This window comes from Phocoena phocoena, chromosome 1, assembly GCF_963924675.1.
Source record: "Phocoena phocoena chromosome 1, mPhoPho1.1, whole genome shotgun sequence".
Taxonomy (NCBI): domain Eukaryota; kingdom Metazoa; phylum Chordata; class Mammalia; order Artiodactyla; family Phocoenidae; genus Phocoena; species Phocoena phocoena.
The window spans coordinates 79312322-79326680 of record NC_089219.1 but is presented as its reverse complement, the minus strand read 5'-3'; the positions used below and the strand labels follow the sequence as shown (position 1 = coordinate 79326680).

Sequence of the window (14359 nt, the reverse complement as noted above, 5' to 3'; positions counted from 1 at the left end):
TGCCCGCTTCACCCTCACAACAAACGGCACTTTGTAGCAAACTGGAGGCGAGCCCAAAGCAGGAGGGGGCACCAAGGAAAAGGAGTTTGGGCCAGAAACTGAGTGGACACCCACATTATCATCCACACTGTACCACAGGTAAGGAGAGAACAGGAAAGGAAAGAAGCTCAGACCAACGCAAACCTTCCCACCAATTCCCAAGCATCCAGCTCACCACTCACCCAACGGGAAAGACTCCCGAGGCTCACAGAGCGCACGCTGGTCCCCAGCTGCCTAAAACACACGGCCATTGTTGTCAATAAAATATCGTCCTATGTAATAGCTTCTTATCCTCACCAAACCAATCCTATTGCCGTTATCACCCCACCCCCTCCACCAATTACAGGGGATGAAACCCAAGTCGAGAAGTCCAAGGCCACACAGTCAGTAGCGATCAGAAGAGTGCCAGGACTAAACTCAAGTCATCTAAGCTCCAAGTCCTTGGCCCTTCCCACTGTCTTTTATGAAGTGTGAAAAGCAATTTTTAAAACCTTCTCAGAAGCTCACCAAATCCACTAGTTGTAAAGTTAAGAGTTTCTGTCCTCTTAAAAACAAATCTGGTGCCAAGAGTGAGGGCTGTCACAGCAAGGAGGCCCCCCACCTGCAGCCCTTAGAATGATCAGTCCGGTATCTTAGGACAGTGTTCCAGGAAGACCCTTTAGTTTCTGTTCCTAGATGGAAACTGTCTCCTGACAATTCTGTTTGTTCATGTGGTTTGGGGAGGAGGTATTAGGGAAGGAGTATAATTTTCTTTTTTTTAAAAATCAAACCCTGATCCTGAGTTTAAAGCTGAGGTGATATGGAAAGCAAAAGAAGTTTGTAAAGCCTATTTGCAATCCTTGTCGTGAGAAGAGTACAAGAGGCCATAACGCAGTCCTCAAAAGCACAGATTCTGAAGCCATGACTGCCTGGGTTCCAATCACAGCTCTGTCGCTTCCAGCTCTGTGGCCTTGAGTCCCCTGGCTGCTCACAGAGATGGGGAAGTGCAGCCAGACAGGGCAACTAGGCCTTGTTGTTCTCTGCTACAAATGGGCTGTTGTGAGGAACACATGACCTAATACATATAAAGTGCTCCAAGCAGTGCCAGGCACGTGTAAGTACTACGCAAGTGTTTCCTATTATTATTTCCAGAATAGATTACTCTCTACAATTGTGTTCTTTTTCAAGTGTATTTTAGAAGGTTGAAGAAGACTTCTTGCACAATTTGTTAATCCATAATGCCCCAAACCAGCACGATTATTTACAAATTTCACTTCCTGATAGGATCTTCCAGGATTTCCATCTGTGAACTAGAGTCCCGGGAAGAACAAACAGTGGAATTCGAAGAATCTTCCTCCTTCCCAGCAACAGTGCAAGTAAATCTGTACCCATTCTCTCCATACTACAAAGGGGCTTCCATGCTGAGAAACTAAATAAAACAAAACGAAGAACTTATAGCATTGAACTAACTAACATAGGGGAACATCTGTAAAATTTGCTTTATATTCTGAAAACAACCAAAGCGTTAAAAATTTAAAGTTATACCAGCTGAGAAAGACATGGTTCAGGTCACAGAAGGACGGCAATCCTAAGGACTGGGATAAAACCTGCTGATGAATCAAAAGGATTATTTCCCAGAAAATGCTGGAATTCCAAGAACAATGTGCTATCCTTGGGATGATTAAGAGAAAAATGGTTTTAGAAATCCCCTCTCAGGCTAAAAGTCTAGACTCAGCTAGTAACAGAGCTGCTGGAGTATCACCTCTCCTCTCCTTCGGAGAGAACGTCTGTACTACAACAGATTAGACTTAAACAATGGAAGGATTTTCCCCAGGACAGCAGATAAAACTAAAGACAGGAGCACTAGAAGGAAGGGTCACAACACAGGTCTGGGGTCATGGCCTGCCCGGGGGCACCCAGCCAGGAAGAGGGGCTAAAACTCAGCCTGCACTGACCTCCAATCAGCGTGCCTGGCGGGGCAGGTGCAGCCCTGCGGCCACTGACTTCACACGAAGGGACCATGGGGGCTACACCAGTGGCACTGAGCACACCAGCCCCCCGCAAGCCAAACAAGCTGGAGTCCAGAGCCATCCGGGAGCGGCGGGGCTATCGCCGCTCAGACAATGCCGTGGTTTACGGGGTGGGGGAAGAGTGCTTGTCTGTACCGTGGAAACGTTTTCAGCTTTCCTGGTTTACTTTGTGACGCTAGCTGTCGTGTCGTCGCCTCTTCCTTTCCTCACTCTATATCCTCCTGACCTAAATCCTTTCTTTTCCTTTTCACTCCAACTCTCCTTTTGAAGAAGCCACCACACAAGTTAACGTGTACACTAGGAACGGCAAAACAACAGCCCTCTGCCCAACCAGAGCTTCTGCGCTATTTCTGAATATTTATCAGATCACAATGTTCCCTTCTCATGTAAGGACTCCTCTTTTATCTCCCTCTCCTCCCCATAACCCCCAAATCAGTGTTAAGATATAACGGAGTATTCCTCTTCGCCTGTCTTCTGGGGTGGACGATCCTTCTTGCCCTCCAAGCGGCTCTGACCCTTTGTTCTCTGCCACGGGGCCCACCTGCCCCCCCCCACCCCGTATCTTCTCCTACCTGCTGCATTCCCATACTCCGCGTACTTCTCTGAGTCTGTCACTCCTCAGGCAGGACAACCCCTTCAAATGTAACCACTCTGGATGTAACAAACCAAATTTAAAGGGCAGAAATGGTTACCATTACAAGTATGGGGATTTTGGTTTGGTTTGTTCTGCTTTCTGTATATGTGTGTTGTGTGTGTTGTGTGTGTTTTGTGTGTGTGGGGGGGGGGTACATAAAACGATGACATCAAGTTTTGCTTTGTTTCAACTTTTTAAAAGTGTATTATGCTTTTATTTAACTCATATGCTTCCATTTACCTGGCCGCTAAAGGGCTATCTATCTCTAAGGGCCTAAGCTCACAGGCTGTATCCAGCCCCCAAAGCTATTTTGTTTGGTCTGCAGGAAGTTCTTTTTAAAACGTGGTGTTAGCCAATCTTTTAAAATCAGGAGATTTTTAAGTAATCCAGATTTCTGGCTTACACTGAAAAAATCAGAAGCTCTGTCAAGACTGGCCCACATTCCCATATGGCAACAGCTGGCTGCTGAACAGATCTGCTCGACAGGCCCCTTTTAGACAGGACCTGCAGTTGCTGGTTCAGCCCAGGTTCACCCCCCACTCCCTCCTGATCACCCTACCCTGAGGTTGAGTACCAGCTGTCATAAATTATCCCATGTGAGGCCCGCTTCGGGCAGTGTTTGGGATATGCCTGAGACCACAGCTAGCATCTAACTCTCTCTGGTTAGAGCACAAATTACAGATGTAATTATAAAGTTTCTGCTTCGTACAGAATTTTCCAGGTACAAATAATTCATAAAGAAAAGAACTTAGAACTAAACAAAAAGGAAAATGTCCCATAATAGAGAAATACTAGAAAAGAACTAAGTTAAAAGAGAAAGCCTCTGGGTGTGTGTGCATGCGTACGTGCGTGCGTGTGTGTAGGAAGGGGATTCATCTGTGCAAGCTGTGTAACACTGCAGACCATTTCCCAGTTTGTACTTGGTTATTGGCTAAATGTTAATATGAACAATAGAACCATTAAAGTAGAAACTCTAACAGAGTGAATTCGCTCCACTGAAATAATTGTATTTGAGCATAATCAATCTATAAATAAGACAGACTACATATCACATAGATATATGGATATTTCTTGATTCATCATCATTAACTCAGAGGATATGGGTAATGATTACTTGTCTTTAACTGCATATATTTGTGATAGCATTTATTCAGCAAACATTTGGACAAAACACCTTAACAAATATTAGCTACATCTTTATATATTTATGTACAGTAGTGTTGTAGGGTCGGATCTAATTAGGAGGAGGGCACTCAGTGCGTGCTATTACAAGTGGCATTCTATCACCAATATTGATGATAAAAGAGAACAGGGCTAGAGAAAGCACCAAAAGAAGTGATTTTACATTACCCTCTCAATTCTAGAATCAACTTTCACTCAAGTGGTTTTACCGACAGGTTGATGTTTTCTAAAACCACTGTGCGCTGATGAGAACTCTGGCCTGGAAGCCTGCAGAGCTGGGTGCCCCTATAGCTCTCCTCAGCTGTGTACCCACGCTTCAGATCTGGTCCATAAATGAGGAGCATGAACTAGACAAGCTGTAAGGTCTCTTTACACATCAAAATTGGATTCTCTTTCTTTAAAAGAAATATTAATAATATTATAAAATGAATACAAAGAAATCTAAGATAAACGAGAGGAGTGCAGTACATTAAGAGAATGAGTTTTGAAATAAACAAAACTAGCTTCAAATTCCACCTCCACCACTTCTTTGTGATTTTTTTTTTTTTTTTTTTTTGCAAATCACATAACCTCTCAAGCCTCAGTTACCTCATCTCTAAAGTGGGAATAAGTCCACCTTCCACTCAGGATTGTTTTGCAGATTAAATGAGAATGCATGTAAATTCCAGGGCATAGGTCTGGACAATCAGTAAATGCCTAAGAAATGATTATTGTTATTAGCTATGGGTATTCCATAAATCGCTCAATTACTTCTTGACCAGTTAAGTTTAAAAAAAAAAACTAGTTATATCTGATAATAAACTAATTTTAAAAGCTTATTTCAGTAGGGTGCCATTGCAAGAATCATGGGGGTCATTTTCCAAAGACTTGTAGTATTCAAATATTTCTTAGAACTGGCTTGGGAACAAGAGAATTTGACAGATGGCACTTCATTCCCAGTGTGATGGGCATGAATCTGTCCCGTCTCCACTGAGTGAGCTCTGCAGAGGCAGCTTCCTGGTGGCTGACGCCCTTCAGAGAGAACGGCTGCCTTGCACTTCCTTCCTTCTCCCTGCTTTGTAGAATTCATTGCAGTATTGGTGATCTTTTGATGCTGAGATTTAGCAATGGGATTTATGGGTTGCTGGGGAAGTGAAACCTTCTCTGGCAAAGCTCCTATTACCAGCAAGCAGAGAAGGAAAGTAAAAGGTTTTTTAAGGAATTAAATGTTCATGGGATTTCCCTGGTGGTGCGGTGGTTAAGAATCCGCTTGCCAATGCAGGGGACACGGGTTTGAGTCCTGGTCCAGGAAGATCGCACATGCTGTGGAGCAACTAAGCCAGTGCGCCACAACTACTGGGCCTGCGCTCTAGAGCCCGCGAGCCACAACTACTGAGCCTGCGTGCCACAACTACTGAAGCCCGCGCGCCTAGAGGCCATGCTCCGCAACAGGAGAAGCCACCGCAATGAGAAGCCCGCACGCCACAACGAAGACCCAACACAGCCAAAAATAAATAAATAAATTAATTAATTTTTAAAAAATGTTCATAATAGAACCTAACATCCATATGTGTGATCCTTCCCCAATAGCAGGTGTCAAGAGGAGGACATGGACATCCTGAACACCTCAGGGAAGTAGTAATTCCCAGACTTTTGATTGGTACCACAGACTAGTAAAATTTCAAAAGAAGCCTGTTATAAGACTACCAGGTTTTAGGTGACCAAGAAATGATACCAAAAGCAAACCATCACCATCCTTCTATAAAAGGAAAAAAAAAATTAACCCCTCAAAATAAGTGATCCCCAAGATTAAAAAAAAGATCCTTTAAATTGAACAAACGTAATGCTAAAATTAAACACGAAAAGCCTGCTGCACTGTCTTTATTCTTATTTTTCCATAGGCTGGTGTAACTGTCACTATGGATCCACTCTGGAAACAAACTGCAGACAGAACAGACTGCAGGTTGAGCCCCTCATGCCATCCAATCCAGGACACAGCATCTCACGGAGGCACCAAGGGCCACACAGTGGACATCTGCTGTCTTGGTCATCATCTTCCAAGGACACAGATGGATCCTTAAAGCTCCTCGTCTTAACTACCAATCGTGGGCCTGTCAGCCACAAATGTTTCAAAACTTTCTGAAGGTTTCTCCAGTCAATACCAGCCTTTCTGTACAACTATGCAAGATGGTGGTTCTCAGTGTTGGCTGCACACCAGAATCACTTGGGAGTGACGAGGGCTCTTTTCAAAATGAAACTCCGCTCCCAGAGACTCTGACTCAATAGGTATGGGGAAAGGTCTGCGCTCATGTAACTTGAAAACCTTCCGCAGGCTGATTGTGATGCCAGCCAGGGCTAAGAAGAACTGGTACCCTATTTTTTTTGCATTTATCCTGAATTTATATCTTATAAAGCTTTAAGGAATGCACCTCTTCATGCATTCCTTCAGGTGTCAAATACCAATGCAGGGCCTGCCATGTGTGGGGCACTAGGAAATCAGTGGAGCACAAGACAGATACATCCCTGCCTTCACCACACTGACAGAGTACTGGAGCAGGCAGACAAGGAAGCAGGCGACTGAAACAGCACATTCAGGTTTACTAGGATTAGGGAAACAATCCAGGTTTCCTTTGTCCCTAATCTAGTGGTTTCATGGGCTTCAGAGACATCTCCTCCCAGCTATCTTCTTCCAGATACTAGAAACTCTAATGTTTACATCAGAAAAGCAGATGGGCGAGGCTCTGTCCTCATGGAGCTTCCATTCTGGCAGGACTGTCTACCCTTTCTAGGCACCGTTACGTTGCTCACTCCAGCTCTGGTGTCTTGCCTAAAGTCAGGTGCCCATGCTTTGAACAAAGCACAGTAGAAACTCAATTAAGACTGTGTTTTCTGTTTTGTTGCCAAAATCTTTTGATGAAGCTTAGTATTTCCTGTCCTTTTTAATCTGCAACAACAAGCTGGGACAACACTGTGCAAGTATTTTCAAAGCCCTTTCCTGGATTTTCCCACCAAAACATCATCCTATGACAGCGCCATAATTCCCTCCTTAATACCTGACTTCACATTTGCCCACCAAGAAACTCACCTGCAAATCTTCTGATGACTAACATATCCTAGCACAGTTTCCCTGGAGTAAATCCCCATTGGTTAGCTATTTCATAATTCAGAAGAGCTTACTGTCATCTGTAAACCTAGAAATTCCACTGGGTACTCCTTCTTTTGGATCAATTATGTAAGTAAGACCTAAGGGACCCCACTGTTTACACACCTCCAAGCAGAGATGTCTTTAGCCTTAGATTTAATTTGTGGTCTTTAAGGTAGGTGGATTCTAATGCCTGCTCTGTCACTACATCAGATCCACAGGCCTCAATTTCCTCATCTATCTAATTCAAACATTGATCACTCCCATCTGTAAAATTCTCTCCTCCTACTCAAAAATGATACACTGAATCCTCAATCCCAAGGTGACTTCAACTTTGATACAGCCTTTGAAAGTGTAAAAGGACAGTCTCCAAGGGTTTTCAAATATTTCCCCCCTCAAGAAATCTCATAAATTCACAAAAATCCCTTCTTCTCATAGGAATATCCTTCATCTCCAGAGGATACAGACAGGTTTCCCACGTGGGCTAGCACAGAAGTGAGAGCAAGCAGACTGTACCATCTGGACAGGCAACACACCTGCAACGAATTGGGGCACAATGGACATTCATAACAAAGAGATTACACATTTTGGCTATGAGATCTGGAATTTTGTTCTAGCACTCTCTACACTGTTGGATGGCAACCACCTGAATCAAGTAATTTATTTAAATCTAGTTTGCTGGATAGATCTAGAACATTTGGAGAACTTGGCACTAAGTTACCTAGGACTTCTGACCTGTCCACTTCAAAAGACATCCAAGAATGGTAATTTCCTAATGTCTTCTCAGTGAAGACACGTGAAATCTGATAAGTGTGATATTATACCACCCACAAGCTAAAGCTTAGTACTGGGAGAAAGGCCTATCTCTAATCCCCAACACCCCCCACCTTCCCCAAATGTAAAGCTCTCACTAATGAAGTATTTCAGGCACACTAGCAAAAAAAAAGAAGAAGAAAAAAAAACACTTAGCCTGAGTGGGAACAAACTTCATCCATGGTTTTTGCCAATACCAGTTATTACCCAGTTTACCTCTTCAAAAATTTCAAAAGCAACCCGGATTTGGCAAGCTTCAGATTTGCACAGAACATTAGCAATGCTCTTCCAGATGTCTAAACAGAATTACAAAGACCCCAGAGGAGTACCGATTTCAGAAGCTTGCAACAGCCTGAAATAATTTCGAAAGGGCACCTCAGGTGCAAACATTAGCAAGAGCCTAACTCAGTGTAGCTTGGCCACGAACACAAATTTCTCAGACGCCCCTAAACTTGGGGTTAATCAACCCCCGGAATTCACCTCCATCACCCAGCACGCCAGGCTCTCAAACAGGACCAGCAGTGCCAAACAAAGTACTGGGTTTCATGAAGTATTAACATAAGTGACTACAAAGCTTTTGACAAAGTCGTCCTCCACTCCTCTCTCATGTGATTACAAGGCAGAACTAAGATTTTAAAATCCCAAAAGGCCTGAAGACTGGACCAAAATAAATAGGATAGAACTGAACAGGGACAAAAACAAACCAAAAACACGTCCATTCAACTTCACACACACACACACACACACACACACACACAAATCTGCGTGATGAATACAGGATGCAGCAGCTCATACAACAAATATCTGGGAGTTCTGACTGTCCAGAATCCTGTACATGAGTCTGTGATGGGCAGTTTTGTAAGCTTAAGCTGCAGAAAGTAGATGCTTGTGCCTTGGTCTCAGGAAATAGCTGTCCTACGGTACTCTTTGTGAAGCAGATCAGGTCTCAGTTACCATATTCAGTTCCAGTTCGCCATAACTTTCCATGAGAGATGTGGACAAACTGAGAAGACAGAAACCATGTCCCATGCAGGACTGTGAAAAGAATTGGGACTATTCTGCTTTGAGAAAAGTTAATCAGCTGGAGGGCCAGGAGGGGAACGTCATTCTGTCTTTGCCCGTTCGATGGGCTGTCCTGGGGAAGTGGGTAGTTCCAGAGGAAAAGAATCAACAGAACAAAGTTTCGGGGAGGCAGTCTTCAGCTCAAATAATCATCATACACACAGTCCAAAGATATGATGACATGTCTTCATAAGTACAGAGGTCCCTGTTCCTGGTGGTGTTTAAACAGAGGCTGCCTCACAAGTATGAGAAATTACTAAAGTAAAGAAGTTGGACCAAGACTTCTCTAAAATACCAATTTCAATTCTGTGACTCTCCACTTACCCAATATTATACTGCCCTGCTAGCTCATCTGCCACGATCTCTCAAAAATGCCTTTTTCTCTGATTAGAATTTGCCCAGATCCTAACCACTTCTGGCCTGAGCATAGCACAAGTCTCCTAGATTGGCTTCCCAACCTCAACATCCTTCCTCACATGTCAAAACCACCTCTTTTGAGGCCTATTCTGAGATGTAACTTCACTTCACAGCGGCCTTTACCTTCCCTGTCTAGGCAGGGTTCCTCAACCATGGCACTACTGACGTTTCAGAAGGGATAATTCTTTCTCATGGGGGATACCCTGCACATTGCAGGATGTTTAGCAGGCTCCATGGCCTCTACTCACTAGATGTCAGTAGCACCTGCCTCCTAGCTAGGACAAGCAAAAATAAAACCGTGCCCAGATATTCCCAAATGTCTGCTGGGAGGCAAAGTCACCCCCTGTGGAGACCCACTCTTGAGGCAAATGATTAACACCACTGACTTGTGGTTCAAGTTTTCCACTAACTAGATCCCCTCTACCTCCCTTCATGTTCTCTGCTCCAACCAGGCAAACCTATTTTTGACCCATGACACACCTCAACGCTTCCCCTAATACGTGCTCCTTCCCTCTTCCCCAACACACACAGCACTGGCTGGCTGTTTGGCTGGCTCCAAACACCCTTTCCTCTCCGTATTCCTTGGCCTCCTAGACAAATGCAATCCCTTGCTTCTGGTGGTGTCCTCACGTGGGCGGTCTTACTTGCCCTCTGTTCGTATGTACAAGAATCCTCTTCTTCCTGGTTAAGGCATCACAGCACCCACTCTGGTTCTCTGCTTCTTGCTGGTACTTAATAAATATTGGCTGGCATTTCTCAGAATGTCAACATCAGCTCCAATGATACATGAAAAATATGTGAAATCCCATACCAACTGCCATTTCAAGTACATATGTAACCATGAGCACAGTTTTGACAAAACTTTGACTTTTTCATAGCTAGTGCCAATTTACCTACAGTACTGAGACTGAACCAAGTCCGATTTCCAAAGACAGCTACCGAAATAATTCAGCTATTGGGACCTTACAAACACAGCACACTTTAAAAAAAAATTAATCAAAAAAGTTCTGCTCACTATAAAAATTAAGAAAAAAAAGGTCAAGCTTTGACCAAGTTTTTTAAATTCTGTAAACCTTGGCAGAAAGAAAAGGATACAAATATGGCTCAATACTTTAACTGTTGCATCATACACCATTCCACATGGTCATGAAGAGACTGGAGGGCTGGGTCATGTAAGGACAGTTTCCTCTCCAACCTTGTAATGTGTTAGGTTTTAATCAACAAAGTACACACTCACACACCCTCAATAAAAATGAGACAAATCTAGGATAATCAAATATATAAATAAACCATGCCGATTTAAGATTCTGGATTGCTTTTTCCCCAGCTCTATGGATTACCTAATCATTTCATGGGAGGCTCCCTTACTAACCTATAGAGACCAACAACTTCGCCGGAACCCTAGTTTACCTAATTTTCATCTCAGGATCTTTCCTATCTTGTTCTCGTATTTTAACAGGGTTTTAGTCACTCGATGTAGAATACAGGAAAAGAGACAACTCTCACCATGTCCTCGCTGATGGGAGGTGTCTGGTCAGTATTAATGGGCTGTAAAAATAAATGCTGCCTGAAGACCCCATTTACTGGGAATGGTGCAGGGTTCTTCCCACAGGTCTGTACCATGCAGAGGCCCCAGCAGCTCTGGCAGGGAAGGTCTGAATCACTGTCATTCTTGGCACTTGGAAGCGCCCTTCGGTTGTTTATGAAGTAAACAGCCCTAACCAGTACTGCAGACGGGAATTCCCTGCCTGCCCAGACTCTTCCAACGTCTGGCACAGAACACATAATAGGTGCTCAATAAATGCAGCCTGTCTAGAATTTTATTATCAAAGCTGCTAAGGAAAGTTTCCATAAGTCAGCTCTCTCTTTACTCCTGAATCTCTCAAAATACGTCCTCAAAGCTTTCCTTGCCCAACACGAAATATTTTTTTCAAAGTCAAGGAGAAGGAAAGGAGGAAATCTGCAAAACAGAAAGAGCCACATAGGAGTCCAAGTGGCTCAAGTTGGGCCCCACAGTCGGCTAAGGACTCCCCGATACCCATTCCCCATCCCCTGCGCCTCCTGAGTGCTCCCACACTCTCACCTTTGCACTATTTCTTTTCTGGAACCTTACGTCCCCACCTTCTGCCACATACACCCCCAACTGCGTATCCAAATGGGGCCGCATACCCCTCCTCTCCCTCTCCAGCAGGAACCTACCTCTCCTCCCCTCGACCTGCGGCAGCTCTTCTTTACCGTGGCTGGCTTTGTAAGAAACCAAAAAAACTCATCTCTTTATCCATAAGGGATACCCCAAATGAAGGGGGAGAGAAAGAGGAAGGCCCCTATCAACCCTCCAGTAAGCGGAGGTGATGATTTCCTGAGCAACCACTCCCCAAGCCTCCTCCTTTCCAAGCCACTGAACGGGATTTGAGCAGAAGTCCGGCTCCCAAGTGCCCACGCTTCCAAACAAGCTAGAAGCGGATTATACCGGTACCCAACCCGGAGATGGCCCGGGGCGGGCTGGGTGCACCTGCGGGCCCCCGGCTCCCTCCCTCTCGCGCTGAGGGCGGGGCGAGCCCTCACTTCCCAGCCCAGCCCACCCGGCGCGGGAAGGAGGCGGAGGGGAAGCGTTTCTGGAGAAGTTGAAGGGCTCACCTTCTGGGCAGTGGGCCAGCGAGGCCAGACACCAAACACCCACCTCCGGGAAGAATCAGTGGAGCCGTAACCGGGTCTCCCCGCCCTTCCGATGGGGCGGAGGGAGGCGAGAGAAGGGAGCGCGCGTGGGGGGAGCCGAAGGGAGGCGGTCGCAGGCACTGTGCTCTCGCGGGGCCCACTCGGCTACCGCGGCGCCCGCCGCTCAAACTGCCGAAAGCAGAACGATCTTCGGGCCCCAGCGGGCCGAGGCGGGCGCCCGGCCCGGCCCCGCCCGCCTCCCCCGTCCCCGGGCTCCTGGCCCCCCGGCAGCGAGGTCCCAGCCGCAGCCTCCTCTCGGGCCGCGGCGCCGCGGGGCAGGTCGCCGGCGCCGGGGTGGCGCGCGTCGGCTCCGGCACTGCTCCCACCGGCGCAGCCCCCAGCCCCTGCCCCGGAGAGGCGCGCACCAACCTTGGGGGGCAGCTTGGCCGCCTAGCCCGGCTTAGGCGGAGGCGGGAGGTGGCGGCATCACCTGCGGCGTGCGGTGGCTGCTCCCGGACGTGCCGGGGCGGCGGAGGCGCGCGGCGCCCAGGACCCTGCTTTCGCGGCCCCGCCCGCGGCTGCCACCTCGAAGCGCGGCGGAGGAGCCGGGGCACCACGGGCGGCGGCAGCGGCGGCGACGAGAGCAGCAGCACATGACTCTGTAGCGGGGGGAATTAAACAAAGCGTAACATGGACTCCGGGCCCGTGCAGGCGCTGCAGCTCCGGGACCAACCGCAGCCAGCGAGCGCCGCGACTGGCTCGGCCGCAGCCAATGGGGCGGGCTCGGGCCTCCATGTGATGGCGAGCTCTCTCCCCCGCCGGCTCTCCCGCGTCTGCCGGAGGTCGGGGCGCTTCCGCCGCCGGGCGTGCTGTCCGGAGGGGCGGCGTGGCGAGTTCGGTGGCCCGGGGTCTGACGCTGGCGGCGGGAGGCTGCTGGACTGGGCGCAGGTGCAGCCGGCGGGGAGGGGCAGCCGCCGTAGCTCGCAGTCGCCCCATCGCTCAGCTGTGAAACGCCCCCCTGGACAGGGCGCGGGGCCCGGCGGCCAGTGTCGCCAGGCGGGCGCGAGGCCACCTCGGGAACCTTCATCCCCCCGGGGCTATCCTGTCAACTCAAGCTCTGATAGTAAGACGGGGGTGGGGTGGGGGATGCGGTGAAATGGTGGGGGGAAATTTGAGTAAAAGTCGTTTCGGCGGCTTCCAACCCTACGGAGAACGCGCTTTCCTAGGATTTGGGGCACACACAACTTTATCTTGGCACGAATAGCGTCCCACCCTCATTTGTTCAGTGTCTGCTATTAAACATACAACGAGAGAGTCAGTTCTTGTTTTATTGAGTCTACTCTCCCCCCCCCCCCATTCTTTTATGCCAGAAATGTCTTGTATCTGAAGCAGGCAGACGAAAGGTGGTCCTCCGCTAAGAAGTGTTTCCCAGCATGATAGTTTTCCCTCCTGTTTTTGTGGTAAGATCAAAGAATATTTGCAGTCTTTTTCGTGGGTGGGGAAACGTAGGGGTCAAGAAATAACGTCAGGAGGGATGTTTGGAGTTGTTGGTTTTTAACATGACAAATGGTTCCAGCCCAGTACTTCAATATCTCCTTTCATCTGAATCCACCCGTTTCTGTGAACAATGGGAAATCGCATCTCTCTTCTCCCAAGATCTCTCCATGTCAGTGAATGTTCAGTCAGCATTTACTAAGCATCTAAATGCTGCTCATAAGCATGCTGCACAAAATGTTACAGGTACTCAGGAAAGTGTGAGTTCAGATTTAATGAGGCAGTAAAGAGAGTGGTTTTCTAGGGTTTCAGGAAAGACTTCAGAGAGAAGGGGGTAGAACTGACCCTTGGAGAGTGAGCACTTGTTCCTCAGGCACTGGAAGTAAAGTAGAGCAGCACTGAGGAGGAGTATGAACAGAGGTCCGGAACACACTCAAGGCACAGTCCTAGACTACTCACAAGATGACACTAGATTTCCAGCCCTTTTGACATCCTCTTGCTTTCTCACTTTCCCTGCCCTGTCCCTTGTGCCAGCAGCCTCTCCTATTCCACACACCCAGCCAAGGAGGTGTGTAGGCAGGAGCTGTGGCAGGTGATCTAATTACAGTACCAGATTCGCTGATCTGGGAGGTTAGAGCTGTTTTCAAACTGTTAAAGTCTAGTGGTGTGATGTTTGGATTGAAAACACCTCACTACTATAATTAATTTGGAATGTTTTGCTGTTAGTAAAAACACAGTTCTGTGTTTCGATCTCCCCTGAGTTTTAAACTATGATTCTAGATTTGAGAGAAATGTGATTTCCGGAGTGGGATAACTTGAGAAAGGAAAAAAGTAATACTCAGAAAACAGTCAAATGTAGAGAAAGAGGTACATATTCTTATAAATGAATGCAAATTGGGTAAATCCCTTTGGAGGGCAATTTAGCAATTTGGG

General features: G+C 47.0%; 1 protein-coding gene across 1 annotated transcript in view; it reads right to left on the bottom strand.

The window, feature by feature from the left end:
- The window catches only part of LRRC8D (leucine rich repeat containing 8 VRAC subunit D), a 113505-nt gene extending 101514 nt beyond the window's left edge, over nt 1–11991 (bottom strand). Inside the window, exon 1 of the mRNA XM_065884574.1 lies at nt 11915–11991. The gene's annotated coding sequence lies outside the window, so the exon portion shown is untranslated. The remainder of the gene's footprint in view (nt 1–11914) is intronic.
- Between the last annotated feature and the right edge of the window lie 2368 nt (nt 11992–14359).